This window comes from Grammomys surdaster, unplaced genomic scaffold, assembly GCF_004785775.1.
Source record: "Grammomys surdaster isolate TR1022 unplaced genomic scaffold, NIH_TR_1.0 194, whole genome shotgun sequence".
Taxonomy (NCBI): domain Eukaryota; kingdom Metazoa; phylum Chordata; class Mammalia; order Rodentia; family Muridae; genus Grammomys; species Grammomys surdaster.
In genome coordinates, this window is record NW_021604639.1 from 7,390,815 (window position 1) to 7,410,474 (window position 19,660).

The 19,660-nt window shown below is 42.0% G+C and overlaps 1 protein-coding gene across 1 annotated transcript in view; it reads right to left on the minus strand.

Moving 5' to 3' along the window:
* The window catches only part of Adarb2 (adenosine deaminase RNA specific B2 (inactive)), a 530,291-nt gene that overhangs the window by 188,489 nt on the left and 322,142 nt on the right, over positions 1-19,660 (minus strand). The gene's annotated exons all lie outside the window — the stretch shown is intronic.

Below are 19,660 nucleotides of genomic sequence, written 5' to 3' on the forward strand. Positions count from 1 at the left end.
GGAGTCATGTGACTAGTAGGTTTTGGACCAATTACTGCCATGCTGCAAAAAGCTTCCAAGACCACCTGGGCACACTTGGCTTGACACACACACACACACACACACACACACACACACACACACACAGCACATTCCCATGAACTTTGGCTTATTTTTAGAAATAGGGGAAAAGCTTCCACACAAACAAGAAGACACCAGATTGTTTCATGTACTCTTCCAGATGTGAAAAATGGGCAAAGATACAGATGGTCTGACAAATGATTGACAGGGGAAGGTGAATCTTTGCAGGAAAATGTGTTTAAATTAGGAAAAGATTCTCAAGGTATACGTTCACACTTCACTTGGAGGCTTAAAGTTTTCTAAATGATGTGCCAAGGCACTCTGTGGCCTTGCAATATTCTAAATAATATCTTCATTTTATAGTCTGGGAATGGATGTTTTTAGAAATGTATGTATGGTATGACATCATTCTCTACATTTGAGTTTGGCATCGTCAGGCAACTTTTACATGTGGGTACCGACTGTAGGCTCCTTAGCTTCACTGCTGACTTGAAGGTTATGAATTCTTGATAAGAGGATTATAGGGCACAACCTACTGGCACCAAGCCTGACATGGTTGCAGACTGCCTTCTCTTCTTGGGCAATCTAAGATGGCCACACCAGAACTAGTGAGATGGCTTAAAATGTAAAGGTTTGTGCCACAAGCCTGAAGACCAGAGTTGCAGAGAGCTGACTCCTGTGGGTTATCCTCTGGCCTCTACACACACACCCTAAAAGGACCTTATCATTGAACAGATGGCATCATGGGGGACAAGGGCTAGACAGAGCTCAGTTGTCACATCATTCAAAACCCTCACATGAGACTTGAGAGCAAGTGGCTCATAAAGTAAATTATTCTTCAAATAATTCAAATCAAAGGGATGGAGGTTCTACAGAGTTAATTCCTTCAGCAAGTACCCCCTGACCTCAGAGTTTGCTGAGAGCTTCCTGGGAAGCTTGTATGTTTATGGTAGCAAATGCATCCTGAAATGATTGAGTCATTTGGAAAGTTTTTACTCAGACTATGGTGTATTCCTTAAATTAGGTAACAAGATGTATTTTCATTATTTATTAAATTCTTATTCAAGTACCGGAACACATAGTAACATAAGCACCCAGCCTTCCTCACTACATGTCTGTATACATTTCCCTTTTAAAAATCTTTTTGGCAATGTAGGAAATATGCTAGCTGTTCTTTACCTTTGCTCTACACAGTTCTTCTTATCTAGACTTGGAGCAGAGTTTCTGTCTGTTCTAGAGGGCCTGAACTTCTAACAGCTTTAAAGGTCATAGTTTTATAGCTTTATTGAGTCCATCTCTACCATCGTAAGTAGTTCTTTCTATTTAGGTACTGTTTGCCCTTGGAGGAGAAGCTTCATGGGCATTTAGTCTTTGTACTGGAGGCTTACCACATTTCTTCTTCTCATGTACATATTACTACGCCTGATCTTATCCAGTGGCAGAGAATGATGTCTGCATGTACTTATGTGTGCAGTTACATGTATGTGTGTAGGCCAGGGGACAACCATGGCTGCTATTTCTCAGGTGCTATGTTTGCTCCTTCTTTCCTTCCTTCCTTCCTTCCTTCCTTCCTTCCTTCCTTCCTTCCTTCCTTCCTTCCTTCCTTCCTTCCTTTTTTTCTTTTGAGACAAGTTGACCAACTGGCCTAGATCTCACAAAGAAAGTTGGGCTGGCTGGGTGGCTACCTGCCTGATACTGAGAAAAGCCACCACATCTGCTATTTTTCCTTTTTAAAACATCAATTCTGAAGCTCAAACTCAGGTCCTTGCAGGGCAGGAGGCACTCTACAAACTAAGTTCTCTCTTCAGATCCTTCATGCGAGTTTTTGAGAAGTGCACTGTGTATTGCTATCCCTGAAATGGAACTAGAATTATTAACCTCATCTGTGGCAGGCTTCTTCACAGACTTTTCAATTCTGCATTCCTTGCACTATGATAAAACATATTTCTCAAGACCCAGAACTTGTGGGAGCCCGCTACTCCCTGGCTTGCAAGTGCTGTTTTTAAGTTTTTGTTAATGTGTTCAATCTCTCTGTTGTCTAAAAGGCACACAGCCTACCATGGCTGTGGATTTGGATGATGATTTCTCGGTGATTTGCACTGCTTCACTTAGCACACACTCTAGGAACAAGGTAAAGTCTGCCCCAGAATGTCTTGATCTGTCCCAGTTTGTCCTGACACTCCAGTCTGATCGTTAATAGCATCACTTCAACTCATAACTGTCCCAGTTTGAAAAATACAGCATAAGGTCACCCTACTTGAGAACAAAGCTCTCATTTGATGACAGTGGCCAGTGGCACTGTATTCATTGTTTAACCTCTTATGCTCTTATGATTTTTAAAGCCAAATTTTTTGCTTCCTACTAAACATTTTAATCCACAGTTTTATAGGTACCTGATCCCATGTGTTCAAACTAAATATGTTCTGTATGTTTTGACCCATTTAATGTCATCTACTGAAGGTCAAAATTAGAAACCCTTGGGTTCCTTCTATTTGTCTATTTTCCTTATTCATTGTGTTAAATGGGTGTAGCTTCAATTCTTAATTCTTTACCAGGCTTTCATTACATTGTTACATCACATTACATCATCATCATTAATTGTTGCATTTCTTTGCAACAATTTTCTATATGTCATGCTTCTCTGTGCTTTAATGTGTGGCCTAAATCACTCTTCTCCAGTGAAGGCAATGTAAAAGTCTAGGAAACAGAAGATAGTGTGGTGCCCTTGGAATTACATTGTCAGTTATTGCTGGGTGAAGGAGTCCAAGGTGAGCAGCAACAGAGAAGATGAACAAAGCAGAAATATATCCTCCAGGGTTCTATTTGCCATATAGTGATGTTAAGGCTGACTGTGAAATGTTAATAGAACATTGCATGCTTGAAGCAAGACTGGTAGTAGTGAGATTTGCATCCTATGAAGAATAGTATAAATTCTGAAGAGGGAGGGAACAGTGTAGTTAAAGAAATTATCTCTTATGATGCTTAAGGACACACACAAATGAAAAGGACCCCATTTAAAGAGTTTGGGCCATAGTTAGATGAAGGGAAACTACATATAGATTCCCTTTATTCTTCAGACTTAAGCCATCTTTTCTAAACTCAGATCTCAGAGGATACTGCTTTGAAATGAAACCTAATGCAAAAGCTGGATGTTAAACTCCTCTGTGGTTAGTGAGTGAATAGGTGGCCATCTTTGCCACATGTTTTGCCTCTGACATCTTAGATGGTCTTAAATACATGTTATTGAATGTTTTAGCTTAAGCCTCGAGGAAATGAGGTCTTTCCCAGCTCTTACCTCATCCTTCTGAATTTCCTCAACACACCCCCCCACCTTCCTTGATTTTAATTATTACCACATGCTCCTGTAATAGAAAAAATTTCCTTTATATGTTATTTCCCAGTGAGACTGTCTCTCTCTAAGGGTCAAAGCAAGTCTTGGTTTTGAACAGCTGAAACAGTTTTGAGTTTCAACTCACATACAAGCTATGAGACCTTGCCCAATTTTTCCCACCTCCTTAAATTCCAGCACTAATCATCACCACTACTGTCATTGCCATCATCATCTTCATCAGTGTTTTTATCACCATCATTATCACGATCAGCAACATCACCATAATCATCAGTATTTATGTTATAAGGGCTAGTGTATGACTTAACTGAGATGTGGACCTGAAACAAAACATGGTGTCTGGCATATGATGCAAATTCAAAAGTGTTGCCAGTCGTTATTAGCCTTATTTGGTTATAAAGTGACCTACCTCTCACTGCATCTCACAAGATCTCTTGTTTCCTGTAGATATTTTCCACATTGGCATTTCCAGAGCCAATTGGATATAGTGTTTCTCTCCGTTCCCCTTTCTATTGCTATTTTATTAAGGTACTGAACTGAGCTCATTTGAATATTAGCAGTAAGGCACAAAAGCTCCCAGCAAGTCACCTTGCTTTCCCTTAACTTCAGTTAGCCATAGGTCAACACTGCTCTTCTTCAACACTGTAGGAAATTTGGCAACTTTCTCATCTCCTGTAGGGATTAGACATCCTAATAACTAAAAGTGGAGCGATGATCTCGAGGGTCACTGTTTATAGAGCAGGTCAAAGTGTTGGTACCTGAATTTGCAAGTCTAAATTGAATTACTTCTCTTAGGTTGGACTTCTAGCTAATGTATGAAAATGATTATTTACCATTTTGAACCTCCTTAATGGACTGGTATTTCATGCTTCTGATTTCCTTCCTGGGATTAACCAGAGAAAAACTGTAAGATCAAAGCAGCCTTTCTCTGTTCTTGTGTGTAAGAGCCACGTGTGCTGGGGCACACACATTCACAAACGCAGCCCTCCAGAACATGAGATGGCCCCATGTTCCTTCCCTCAGTATCTCTCTGTCACTTGGTACACCTTCCGTTCTTCAAGCCTGTTTGGGATATGTTTGAGTGTTTTAACTGAAGGACGAAAGAGCCACTTTTTAATGTATTCAGCTCAGATGTTTTGGGTGCTCATCACCCCTATGATGTAAGAATAGAGCCCACAACTGCTTTTGCTTGATTTTAGCCACAGCTTTTGCCACCAAGTTTAGCACTGTATGTTATATTTGTTCATCGAATGCCTATTTCTCCCAGTCAAAATACAGGTATCACAGGACAGGAAGTTCTATCTGTCTTGCCATTTTACCCTATCTTAGTGTTGAACATGTTTTTTGTTTTTTGTTTTTGGTGCACAGCAGATGTGCAATTATATAGACTATATGTATGTTGCCAAAAAATAGCTAAAATTTCAAACAGAGAAAGGTTAGAAATGAAGCAAATCTGTTTCTTGGTCCTTCCTGACATCTCTTGTTCTGTGATGACTTTTCTCTCTAAGATGAAGTTTTCAGAACTCTTTCCTATGGAGCCCAGGATTCCCTTCCAGAAACTCCTCAACCCTGCCATCCAGGAGAACCTTCCATGCTTCCCTTTACATCTTCAAAATGCAGTCCTAGAACTAGAGAAGAGCACACACAAACCATATGAATCTCCTTTTCTCCCTTGAAATACTTACAATAGACCGAGGAACAATTAATTAACAGATACAGTTTTCATAGTGGAATTTCATGGTGATGGATGTGGAAGAGTCTTTGTGTTAATACCTTCCTATGGTTCTCAGATAACACAGTAGACTCTGGGTTGTTTAGAGTGCCTCAGTTTCCACAAAAGCCCAAGTTTACATTTGGGAAGAATAGCTCTTCTCTTCTTGTAATCACAATACAGTGTACAGAATTGTAGCTAAGCAAAGACTGGTGAGTCTGTCTCTTAGGATGCTAAGGACTGTGGCTTATTAGAGAAATATAAAAGAATTTTTCAGGGAGAATCTAAGGATGGTAAGTAATCCTATTTCCAAAATATACTGGTTTTTTTTTTCTCCCGAAATCCTTGCTTAGAACTAAGTATGGATCTCACCATTCAACAAGGCCATAAGAAATGTTCACCAAATGCAGAGACAAATACCAAGAGGTGGGGAAGCATACATTAAACCACTGGACTGAGCATAGGGACCCCAATGGAAGAGTTAGAGAAAGGACTGAAGGAGCTGAAGAGTTTTGCAGCCCCATAGGAAAAACAACAATATTAACCAACCAGATCCCCCCCCCCCCCACACACACACCAAAGGTCCCAGGGACTAAAACAACCGATCAAAGGGTATACATGGAGAGACTATGGGTCCAGCTGCCATATGTATCAGAGGATGGTCTTGTCTGGCATCAATAGGAGAAGAGGCCCTTGGTCCAGTGGAGGCTCAATGCCCCAGGGTAGGAGAATGCCAGGGCAGGGAGGCAGAAGTAGATGGGTGGAGGAACACCCTCATAGAAGCAGGGAGAAGGAGATGGGATAGGAAGTTTCCAGAGGGGAAACTGGGAAAGGAAATAACATTTGAAATGTAAATAAAGAAAATATCCAAAAAAAAAAAGATATGATTTAAGAGAACTCTAGTTATTGGTTGTCGAGGGGAACCTCCCTCTAAATACTAGAACATTATTTCTGGGGGTGGAGCAATGGTTTAGCAGTTAAGTCCACTGGCTGCTCTTCCAGAGAGCCTGGACTCTATTCTTGCCACTCACAACCATATGTAACCCCACCCCCAGTGGATCCAATGCTCTTTCTGGCTTCTGAAAGCACGGTATGCTTGTGGTGCACAGACTTACATGGAGGCTAAACATCATATGCATAAGGAAGATTGCTTGTGTTTCTTGCACGTGGTCTGCCAATGCGAACTGGATCCATATCACTGTAGTGTCACTGTCCTGCTGTAAAGTTTCTATGCCATTGTGCTTATGGTTCAGATACAGAAAGGGAAACCGCTTCTCATGAACATGAATGTGTTCTCTTCGAAACTTCTTTGTAACTAGATGAATGAAGAAGGGTGATATTGTGCCCTTTAAGGTTTATCAATGAGGCCATTTTATGAAATCAACAGGCACCAAACAAATGGGTTTTAAACAGAATGTTAGTCAACAACATTATTTCTCTTAGCTACTGATTTTCATTATAGTTTAGCATTTTTTCTGCTTTGTTTTTGAATTCTGGTCAGTTTCCAAGGTCACCCAACCCTGTTGCTTGGGGTCTTTCTACCTCTCAGTTTCCCGTGAAGTTACTAACAAATACTAAGATATAATAAGGAAGCATTATGAAGATTCTGCAGGGTATCCTTGTACTATGCCAACAATCATATCCCAACTCTCATGTGAATATTAACTTTCCTATATTAGAAGTTGCTATATTATTATTTGGAAGGTGTGTTAGGTGAATTAGGGTGTGCGTTTGAGTGTGTGTGTGTTAGAAGATTTACCTGTGTTGCTTGATTAGAACTGTAGATTTCAATGAAAAAGAAGAAACCAAACCCAACAGCTATCTGTCTTCAGGAAGTCAACTCATTGAAGAAGGCCACTGAGGTGTTCAACAGATGCGATCAAGAGGAGGTGTTTGTCTGGAGGGTGCCCAGGACAAGGTGACACATTCTGTATACAACTTAAAGGCACCCACTGCTTCAAGAGGCACTGGAACACATGCAGATTTTGGTGCTTGTACCTCTTGTGTCTTTGAGCATGAGGAAGAGCCGGGAGTCAAACATGGTGTGGCAGCCTACTTAGCTACTTGGGAGCTTGATACAGGATGATCATGAGTTTAGGGGCAGCAGCATGAGTAAAGGACAGCCAGGGCAACTAGAAATAAAAGGTAAAAACAAAACACAAAGGGGCCAAGACTGGAGCTCAGTGTCCGAGTGCTTGTTTAGTGTTTATAAGGCCCTGGGTTCCATGTACCAGCACTCAGACCAATAAACAGCAGAAAGAATTTGAGGAAGGAGGACTACCCAGGTTTAGCCGTTGTGTAATGGAAACATGATAGTGGTATGAGAGGATTCAGCAAAAGAACACATAACTATGGCTTTCCCACCCACAGCCTTGGACTTCACCTCTAGGCAAGATCTAAAGCATCGTTCACATGCTAACATGGAAGATGTGAGTTCCTGGCTGGCAGGCTAGATCACTCAGTAAAATGCTTGCCTTGCCAGTATGAGCACTTGAATTCTCTTCTCTAAACCTACATAAAAATGCCAGGTGTTGCAGCATGCTTGCATTCCCAATATTGGGGAGGGAGAGACAAGTGGATTCCAGGGCCTCACTGGCCAGCTAGTCTAGCCTAGTCGGTGAACTCCAGGCAATCGAGTGAACCTTCACTCAAAGGAGCTGGGTAGCCTTCCTGAAGCTGAGACCAGAGGTTGTTGTTCTCTGGTCTCCATGTGTGTGCATAACTTGTACACACACCTGCACACACAGACATGTGTGCACACACTTATCTAAAGAGAAGAGTTGACGCCTGGCTGCAGTTTTTCCATCAAACCCAGGCAGGCATTTTCCAGAGACAAAACTGAAACCGAACTTAAGCATCCACAACAGCTTTCAAGTGAAAGACCGTTTACTGAGTGGAACACTGCGTTGTAAAATATTAGTTTCTTATTACTTCTTGTGAACAGCCAAGTAAGTAAAAAGCACAATGAGGGAGATGGATTTTCTACAAGATGGGCGGCGTGGTGCCACTCTCTATTAGATTCCATGAAAATCAATCTGCAGCCTCGTTCGGCCTGGTAAAATTAGATCTAAAACTATTTAATTTTGTTTCCAGACTGTTTTTCCCATCCAATGCCTAGCTTGAGGACACAGAGTGATAAAATGCCCTATGTTATTACGAGCTCCGGAGCGCCTCTGCAGGGTGAGAATTGAACAGCATGACCTGGTTTCTTAAGGGCTGGGGTCTTCTACAATGAATAGGACTCTGCTATCTTATGAAAAGCTCCATTTTTCATGCTTTGGCTTTGCATTCCTTAGGATTTAATAGTAAAGTGTTGAAATAAAATCTTACATATTTTTTTCCTGAGTATTTTTTTTTAAAGATTATTCAGTCATCCTCAAAAGCAGTTATTTTGAAGAGAGACCAGGCCACATGGAGGGTATGGCCAAGCCAGCCATGCTGGACCAAGCCAGGAAGGGCCAGGAAACAGCACAGACAACAGAAACAAAGAGGGACAGATTCCCATCATTTCTCCTGAAAGTTGTTCCCTTTGGAGGCACTGGTAACCAAAAAGTTGGAAGGAGATAGAACAAAGGCTTCTAAGAACACCTGGTATGGGCTCTTTGCCATCTGGAAGAATCCTGCCATACCTTGCCACACACACCTGCCTGAGGCCTCCCTGTCTCACCATTTGGGGGTTGCACAGCCCTGAACACTGTGAGAGCTAACATCAGGGGTTCCATTACAGATGAGAAAGAAACTCTAAAGGGAGAGAAGCTGATGGTGGGGTTGGTGGGGATGCTGGGACTGTGGCCTAGGTGTTTGTGGTCCAGCTATCAACTTTCCAACAAAGTGGAAGAAACAGTAATGTGTCATGACCTGTGAGTGTCGGGGGTTGGATGAGAACACATGTGTCACAGTTGGGATTATAGAGATGTCTGTGGCATCAAGGTAAAGTGACATTCCCCCATCAACAGTGAGGCAGGGGTTTAATTGCACCCACATATTCTAGGAGACACCCTTAATTAAATACTGAGGGCTTATAAATTCGCCTGATTGTCAGTTACACTGAAGGGTCAATGAGTAACTCCTATCTCAGAGAAGAAGGCCCAGGTTTTGGTGTTGCAAAGTTACAACATGAAGTACCATCAGTTCAAGCATGATTGATGGTGGGGTAGGTATCAACCAGTGGTCTCCTCTAGTCATCATGGCTCCTCTTCCACAAAGACCAGGCACAGGTTCAGAAAGCACAGCACAAAGATCTATCCTGCAGACAGCACCACTCTGTGTGAGCTGGAGTGTTACAAAGCCCATACTTACTTTTGAAACACTCTAGGAAGTAAACTATGTATTATTGTCTCTAATTGTGTGTGTGTGTGTATGTGTGTGTGTGTGTGTATGTGTGTGTGTGTGTGTGTGTGTGTGTGAGAGAGAGAGAGAGGGGGGGGGTCATAAGCCAACCCACAGGAGTTGTCTCTCTCCTCCCACCACCATGTCATCCTAGGTTCTGAACTCACAGGTCATGCTTTACAGCAGCCTACTTACCTGCTGAGTCATGCCAGCCCCCAATTTTCAACTACATATACAAACTTTGCAATGTTTTTTAGGCTGGTCTGGGCTGACCACTGCACAGTTATACATCTTTTTGGTGTGTTCTACAATCTCATACAGGTAGGGGAGACCTAAGGGAGTGTTTTCCACCTCGTGCTTTAAGTGTACTGTGGAAGGCGGGGGTCTAGCAAATTAAACTGACTTTTTCACTGGGAGTGCTGTGCAGTTTTCCGACATCATTTGAGATATCTGAGGTGAGTTGAGCATGTAGTATTTCTTATGCCTTGGAAGGCCTTTCATGAGCCTCTCAGAGAACCTGAGAAATGATGATGCATGGACCATCAAAAGGCCCAGCCTAATATCATTGGGACTGCTCTGTGGTATTTCCTAAGTGATGCAATGGTAAGTTTACATTTAGCTTTGAATTGCTGAGTTTCAGGCTGTGGGGCAACAAATGGGAAACACTCTAACTTCCTTTAAGGACAAAAGTCAGTACCATGTGTAGAGAGGTGGTCTAGACAGAGAGTGGGTATGTTCTAAAGTGTTATTTATGAACAGTGTGATCACCAACAGTCAGTGTAGGCACAGTGTTTTACTAAGCCACTACAGGACAGTGGCTTTGTACAAAGTGGGGATTTGGTAGCAAACAAATAGAGGGTGTTCCACTGAGAAACAATGCTGTACAGATTCTGATTCCATGCAAAATAAAAACATTTATTTATTTTCATATGACTCAAGTTATGCTAGTACAGTTTCATCTCCTACATGAATAACAAGATATGTCAATCATTCCAAGACCAAGACAGCAGCAGCGGCTTCTATACAAGAGTCTGTTGTGGGATCCCCATATTTATAGTCCTTGCACATTAGCACCTATTTTCCTGTCAGCGAGCAGAGCTTCTCCTCTGGGAGCACCCATTGCTGAGTTGCAGGTTACTGGTTGAGCAAGGTTCACATGCATCTCATCTCTACGGGGAACTTTGATAATCTAGACCACTCTCCCTTCTTGACCATAAGAGACCTCAAAATTTTTCAGAGTCCATACCAAGATGAAATAACAGAGCCCCTATTAACAAATCATTAGATATTTCAAGATGGTGGCACTGGGGCATTAATTTAAAGGTAGGGTGTTAGTGAGCAGGATATGTCACCTGTCCCATGGCCAAGAAACTATATAACTTACCTGGGGATTCTTTCATAGGTGGGCACAGGACTCAGGCCAATGAGAGTCAGACGTAGGGTTCTTGATTTACGATAAACAGTCTTACTAGATGAAGTAACTAAATGAATCTGGAGCATATAACTCCAGGACACGAGACCTTTCAGTTACCAAGCCAAAAAGTGTCTCCAAGCCCAAAGGAAAAGAGTTAGAGGTAGGGGAAGGCTGGGCTCAGCCTGTCTCTGAACTCTGATTTCTATCCGTCATCACATTCGGATTCCAGCTGGATCTGAGTAAGCTGTCTCTCAACTCTCCAGTTCCATGAGCCAAGACCGGTTACCTAACACTTGCAACCAAATTTATTCTGACTTATGTAATACTAATTACAAAACTTCAATATTTTTTTTTTTTTATTGGCTTCAAGTCCCTCACGGATAAAGTGAGCATCGTAACAGCTCCTCAGGTTATTGTTAAGACCTCGACTCAGTTCTCACTCTCTTCCTCGTACAGATCGTGGAGCAGAGCATTTGCTGTATCTGGGATGAGAGTTGGAACCCGATATTGAGATGCAGAAATAATTGCTCTGCTTGGTATTGGCAAGGTGTAGGCTAGTCTCTTTCAAATTGTGATGTATTTTCTAAAGAACTCTTTTGCTACTGTAGTCAGTAAGGGGCCATTATCATTCATTCTCACCTGATTCATGCCAGAATGAACAGACTGGGGCTGCTGCCTGGGCCAAGTTAAAATGAGCAGTCAGTCTGAAAAGTGCAGAGGCTTTGCAAAAACACATGGGGACTGCTGCAGTATAATATTCTAAGGGAAAAAATGGCTTCCTCAGAACTCAGCTCATTTGTAGATTAGTGATTTGGCATCTCCCTGCCTGCAGCCTGGGATCCACTCAGCATGCTATAGGTCTGTTCCCTCTTTAATCTCTTCACATTCTTTCATTTAATACAGTATTTCAGATGGAGTCCCTCCCTCTGTCTTCTGGACTACCCTATAAGCACCTCTATTAATGTGATGATTGTATTGTCCTCTGCTGGTTTGGCAAATTCAGCTTCCCAGTTCACTGTTATAAGAGGACAGGATCACATTGTATTAGTGTGGTCCAATCACCAGGCTTCTGTTCCACAGATACTGACTAGATGTGACAACTATGGGGCTTCTGTTCCACAGATACTGTGACATCTGTGGGGAGGTTTCACAACTCAGATGGCTACAGATCCAGGACTCTGGCTCTTCTTTGGGCTCACTGTGAACAAGGATTAGGGGCTCATTACAAGCTGGAGGCATATTCAGTTGGTGATGTGCTTGCCTTGTAGGCAAAGGGACCTGAGTGATTTCCCAGTACAATGTGAAAAAGTTAGCATGGTAGTACGTGTTTCTATTATCAGCACTGTATCAGTAGAGACAGGCGCATATCTAGGTCTTTCTGGTCAGTATACCTAGTCTATTTGGTAAATTTCAGGGACATGAGAGACTCTGTCTCAAAACTAAGACAAGACAAAGTGGATAGTACCCGAGGAACGACAGCTGAGATAGTTCTCTAGTGTCTAATTTCACGGATACACACACAGACCTTCATGTCTACATGCACACTCAGAAGTGAGTACATACATGCACACACACAGGCACACAGTGGGAGAGATGAGAAGGGGGAGGGCAGTCTTTGCCCCTGGCACATTTTAGGAATTCTGGGTTGATTAGTTTGAGAAATAACTTCTCAATGACAAACACTGAAGGGGTTAATCAGTTAAAACATAAGCTTGAGCTGGAGGGACAGCTCAGCTGTTAAGGGCACTTACTGCTCTTTCAGAGAACTGGAGTTCAATTCCCAGCATCCACATCAGGCGCACAACTACCTATTATTGCAGCTCTAGGTGATCTGATGCCCTCTTCTGCTCAGTGACAGTACCTGCACACATAGCACACACACACACACACACACAAACACACACACACACACACACACACACCTACACATAAATCAAAATGAAATAATTGTTTTAAAAAATGACCAATTGGTCCCAAAGGAAGATCACTTCTTTAAGAGAAAGAAACTTCTGTCAGCTGCTACCTTTGAACTTTGGCCATGGAGCCTAGGCAGTTATAAATATTCACACTGAGAGCACCACTAAATGACCTCTCTTCTGGGTCTATCTAACTTAAGAGAATGCATTCCCAAGCTCATCTCATGGGCTGTGTCACCAGAGCCATAATAGCAGTGAGCACCCCTAGCAGCTGCTGACAAAGAGTGCTGTCCTTGAGTGTCCTGTCAACCAAACTCTGCAAGGACAACATGGCCCAGAGCTGGACTGTCATTACACTGCTTTTTTTTTTTTTTTTTTTTTTTTTTGCCAAGGACAGCACCACTTTGAGTAATTTGGGGCAGGTTACGAGTTGTAGGGCATCAGCTCTGTTTCCACTGTGCTTTTATCATTGTGTAACTTGGCAGTCTAGATTTTAAGTGACAGCAAGGTGGGGCTCTGCAGATGGCAGAGCCAGCATTGTGCACCGCATGGGCTAGAGCTGAATCCAAACCCATTACACTCCAATCCTTTCCTGCCTGTCTTGAACTACTGAAAGCTAAGAGACAGACTGCTTCAGGACACATTTTTTTTTTTCTAGTTTGATAGCAATGAAATTCATTGCCCTGTAGGACCCCAGCCAGATCCCCACAGGCAACATGATGAGAAAGTCTTTTAAAAAAATTTCAAAAAGGGCATGCTGGAAAATTATAGCAAGACCACCTTCCTCAATGCCCTAAAAAACAAAAACAAAAACAAAAACAAAAACAAAAAGAAAAACAACCAGTGGATGAATTTCTTTGACACTAATGCTTTTAATTTTTATTGTTTAGATCATTTAAGAATGCATGGTGTGTTTAAGCAACAGAACTCCATGACCTGCCTTGTTTAAATGGAGTCTCAGAAGATTCCTAGCCCCAAATCCTGGCACACAAGCTAGAGTTGAGACCATTCCCCAAGTCCTTCACAATCCCTCTGGGACTTCTCAGAGAGTATGAATGGGAGGTGGTCCATACCTAGTGACAGAGCCAACAGGGAGTCCCATGTGTCAAGTCATAAGTCTCCTCACACCTGGTTGTGTGAATAGTCCTAATGGCACAGTGCTAAGGAGTAAATATTTATTGCATATTGACTATGCTTTAAGAAAAGTAAAAAGCAATAATTTGTATGTAACAAATCAATGCTTGTGCCAACCTTCTGAGCTAGCAGCAATTCTTATTCTCCTTTCTATCCTAAAGGAAGTCAGGGCAGGAAGGGATTGAATAATCTCAAGTTCAGCCCAGCTCTGGAGTCTTCACGTAGTGAGAGATCTTTACATATAAGAGTTCTTTGACTCAACCATAATACATACATCCATTCACAATGAATATTGACACCTCGGAGAATAGTGGCTTTTATGCCCTTTACACACAGATTAAGCTACAAATTGTTGCCTTCAATTTGGGTTAGTTACTTGGTTGTTTCTGTGACAATTCTAGCTGCCAGAACAACTTAATGGAGGAAGGATTTATTTGGGGGCATGGTTGGAGACTATATAGGAATCCATCATGGTAGCTCAAGAAACAGCTCAGCCAGGAAGCAAGGCTGGGTGTAAACGCCTATGTATTTTACATCTGCCAGTGAAGCCTTATGTTGAAAAGATCCAGCAACCTCCCCCAACAGTGCCACTGGCTGGTGACCAAATACTCAAACACATGAGCCTACGTCAGGGGACATTCTTATTCCCAGCACAGCAGCTTCTGTGGTGGAGGCATCAATTTTTATCTTAACTCATGTGCTGATCATGAGGCCACTATAAATCCCATAGCCCAGCTGTTGTCACTGCTGGATTAAGTCACCAACATGTCCTGGTTCCTTCCAGGTATTGCACTATTTCAAGGTGCTCAGGTGCAGAATTGCAAGCCACACCCTGTTTTCAGGACACACATATGCATTGGTAATCCCTTTTCTAGGGCTCAGAGTGATATCTAACCATTGTGCCTGTTCCCAATTAGTCCTGAATGTCTGAGAAAGGATGGGCATGGAAGTTGACGCAGTGACAATTCACAGATGGTCATCTCTTTTAAGAATTTGCTTCCTTCTTAATCCCCACAACTTCCCTGTATGGATAGAGTTAGTTTCATGGTCTTTTCTCCCGTGTATAATTGTGTCCTTTGAACTTTTGAAAACTGAACATTTGGACCAACTCTATATGGCACAAGCAAAGAGGAGTTCTGGGAAATCTAGAAAATTTAGGGAAAAAGTCAGAAAATGTTATTGTTTTGTCTTGAAATAGAAAGAAGGCTTCAGTCCAGGAGGAACGTTGACATACTTTCCAACCTCCATGGAGGACATATGCTTCAAGTCAGACATCAAGCATTGGTGATGTGGACACTGCTGTCCTCTTGCCTTGAAACATCACCATCTCTATGAACCCAGCCCTGGCTGCTGCCTCATTCCAGGACTGAGTGATGGATCCTGAGTGATGGATTTCTCACTTAGTAAATGATTGACAGGGAGAGGAGAGAGAGAGAGAGGGAAGTGGAGACAGCTTTTAAAAGAACAGTATGAGCTGAAGCTGTCCTCAGGATCGCCAGCAGAGATGAGTGACCCATGCCCTGTGTAGAAATGTCTTTTTTCCCCTGGCTTTGCTGCTACACAAAGCTAGCAGCCATAAAGTCTACTTATTTTTATAACCACACATTAAATTAAATGTGTTATTTTATACAAGCACTTACAGAGTCCACTAAATACCTGCTAACAGCTCCCTTATTCCCTGACGTGGTAACAAGACCAGCTCAGAGCCCAGCAGATCTCCACATTGATTTTCTGTTTCTCTAACAGGGATGTTTGGCTTAGCTGGGAAGCATCATTGACTTTTAATTGTCTTTCCTACTCTTCTCTTCCTGGATGCCTGGGAGGATGGGTTGTAGTTATATGACACATGTAGAGTCATTTATGTCTCATAAGCACCATTGAAGGAGCCATCTCAAGTACGATGTCTTCTGGCATCTTTAGGGAGGAGGTTCCCTAGCTGAGCAGTAGCTATTTATGAGAACTTATATCAACTGAGAGGGAAGGGAAGTCTCTGGATTAACCCTTAAATTCCCAAGAGTTTATAGTTAATTCATCTACTGGCCCTTTCCTATGAAGAGCTAGGCTTTACTTAGAGAATTTTGATTTCATTATTTCAACTTGGGTAAAAACTTGGGTTTAATGGACAAGAGAGTCACAAAATTAGAATGTTTCAGTGTTTCTGAAGACCACAGCCCGAGACATCTGTTTAGTTATATCCTAGAGTAAGTACCTGGTTACCATTATTCTTGGTATTATGCTAGAACAGAACCATCAGAAACTATTTTCATAGGCTTTCAATAATCTAAAATTCTGGTGTCAGAACAGGGAGGGTAGAGATTCTGAGAGGGTTCAACATGGTGTTAACCATGACACATACACTACTTTCCTACCTGGTCCTTCTTGCAGATATTCTCCTAAATTCTTCCCCTCTACTCCCATGCAGAGGTCTCTGATTCAGTTTTGGCAGGCTCTGCTCTAAGTGATGCTTCTTGCGTGGCACTGGTGGTCAGAAACACACTAAACCTTCCTAATTAAGTGAGAGCTATGAAAGTCAAGTGGCATTTGCGTCAAGTCCCAAAGCCATATTCTACCTTTAAAATGAATGTCAAATCGTCATAAGCATTTTGGTAAAATTGTAAAAACAAATGTAAAAGAAATTTTAAAAAGTGAAATTGTGTTGCATATAACCCTGTCTTCTAAGGGAGCACAATACAAATCATTTAATGCCTTTGTTACTATTTTTAACTGAAAGTAGATATTTTTAATACAATATATTCTGATTATTGCTTCCCTTTTTAGTAGTTTCTCTAGATCCCCTCTACCTTCCCTCCAAATGGATCCACATCCTTTCTGTCTCTTTTGTTAGAAAACAAGGAAGGGATCTAAAAAATAATAATAACATCAAGCAAAATGAACAAACAGGATAAAAGAAAAAAATATCAAAGCCTAAGAAACAACTTATGGATGCAGAGACACATGTTCGTGCATATGCAGAAATCCCTTAAAAACACTTTTGGAGTCATCACTCCTGACTTAAAACAATGGTTTTGAGGGAATCAAACTTCCTTCTATTCTCATGCCTGCAAAGTGAATTCTGCTGACTGAGCTATAGTAAATATCTTTATGCATGATTTTTTTCATTGTATTTTGGGTGGCCTTTCATCAAGAACCTTAATGTTCTTAATAGTCTCAAGTCAAATTACCAGAAAGCTTGTATCCAGTCCTATGATGTTCCACAAGCATGCATGTGGCCATCACTTAACCACACCCCCATCAATCACCACTGTCTACTCTTAATGAGAAAGCACATACGATTGATTCATTTGATTGACCTGTGATTTGCAACCAACAAATCTGTTCTTTAGAGGGTGTGGCTCTTTATATTTCCTGCTGATTGTTTGAATTGCCTCTCATGGAGTTCTTGTTCTGGAGGGTCAACCCCTCATCTCCACAGACTGTGAGACACCAGGGTGAACTTCTGCAGCTGAGACTATGTCTCATAAACACACACAATGGTGGCTTCAGTGTAGACATCTGTCTCCCTGTGATTGTAAGGCCTCTCCGGGTGTAGAGGATGGAGGTGGTGGCTTCAGCATCTCTTTAACTGCCTCACATCCAGCTGGCACATTTGCACCTGGTTTGTTCAGAAAGCTGTGCTGCACTTCTGAAAGTGCCCAGTCCCATGCGGTGGATCAGTGACTGCTCAGAAAATGGTGAGTCAGGTGTGTGGGCTGCACTGAGGAGAGATTTGATAAGTCCCACTTGGACCCTTCTTCAACTACAGTTAGCCCTCAGACATGTTGCTGTTCTTTCTCACTGATACCTTGTTAGGATCAAGCAGTGTGTTTGCTTCTCGAAGCTACCTGTTCCATTTCCTGGGAGGATGTGCTGTCTACTACTGTGATGATAGGACAGGCAATAGCCTCTGACTTTTGACTGTGTGTTTTATCACCTAGTATGACTAGAATCTAAGCAGACGATATTTCTCTTTTTAGCTACCTTATCTCTTAGCCCACTGAACTCCATCTGTACTGGAGCTTAAATGTATCTCCACGTATCAATACAACACACAGGATAGAAGCTGTTCTCTGCCTTGCTTTCTCCTAATTCTTCACCCACTTACAGCTGCATGCAAGATGCTATGAATACAAAGCCAAGACATTGACTCGTTTCTTTCACTGGTGACTTACGGACATTTTCCTAGGTCAGGATGACTTCTTGAGTGAAGAGTGGCCTCAGACAGTGATTGGGGACGGGGGATTGATATCTTTGAGGAGTTTAGTGAAGCAGGTGGACTTTGGGGCAAACTCTTGTATTGACAAGTCTTCAAAGTTTTCTTTCTTTTCACCGTTGTTAAAAGCTTTTTGGGCAAAAAGAAACTAAGCATGCCCAGAAGTATTCATGTCTTCCTTTTAAATCTTTTGACCATGTTAAGCGTCCCTAGGGGTGTTTCTTCCATCTTTCCTTCTTGACCTTAAGCTGAACACGCTCAGTCAGTGATGGACCTCTTAAATTGAGCATGCTGGGGAATGCTCCCACATCCAACTTGCTTTCCTTTATAAACCTATATAGCTTCCCTAAATAAACTCTCCACATCTTTTGTGCAAAGAGGACATTGCTTTGGAAATAAATCCCATGCACTTCTTACCTGGTGGAAGTAATAAATCTTTCTCTTCTCTTTTATTTCTTCCCCACATCTGCTTGGATTTAGTGCTCACTGAGATGTAAACCCATTGAGTTCAGGTCACAATATTATGTGACCACAGTACAAATGTGACTTTATGAAGAAGCAATGAATGTAGGAGACAAACTCGGTTGTAAGAATCAGATGAAATCCTACTAACAAGGATGCTGAGAGAATTTAGTGAGGTGTCACTTAGAGAGTAAAAGATGTACAGCAGACACCATACAATATCATGAACAATATAAATGATTTTGTGGCAAAAGCTATTCTCTGTTTATTTGCATTTTCACCCGAAAAAATGGAAGCCAGCTACTGTCTCATATCTGCCAGCATAATTTTTTTTATTATAAATCACAATTTAAATCAAGTTTTAACTAGACTCAACTTAACAATTACCTTTAGCAGTGGTCTATCAGTTGCAGATAATCCAATATACTTGATTCAATATCTACTCTCTCCCTGTCCCTTCCTCCCTTTGCTTCCTCCCTTTCCTCCTTTCTTTCCTTCATTTCTTTAATCCTCCATTTGTCCATTCCTCCTTTCCTTCTCTTCCTTCCTTCCCTCCTTCCTTCCCTCCTTCCTTCCCTCCTTCCTTCCTTTGATCCTTCATTTGTTCATTCCTCCCTTCCTTTTCTCCCTCCCTCCCTCCCTCTCCCTCCCTCCTTCTCCCTCCCTCTCCCTTCCTTCCTTCCTTCCTTCCTTCCTTCCTTTGATCCTCCATTTGTTCATTCCTCCCTTCCTTCTCTCCCTCCTTCCCTCCCTCCCTTCCTTTTTTCCTTCCTTCCTTCCTTCCTTCCTTCCTTCCTTCCTTCCTTCTTCCTTCCCTCCCCTCTCTCCCTCCCCCCTCTTTAGTCAACTTTCTGTGGATTTTTAGAAGGATAATAATTTTCTGACAACTTTGTCATCACTCTAGGACACATGTTGTATAGTGAGGAAGTAACTGAGATGTTTATTCCCTCTCAAGGGCCTCTTTTTCTATTTGTTATCAGCTCATATGCCATGCCAAAACCAGTTCAACATGTCACAAGAGGCTCAGCTCTTCCTTCCTTCCTTCCTTCCTTCCTTCCTTCCTTCCTTCCTTCCT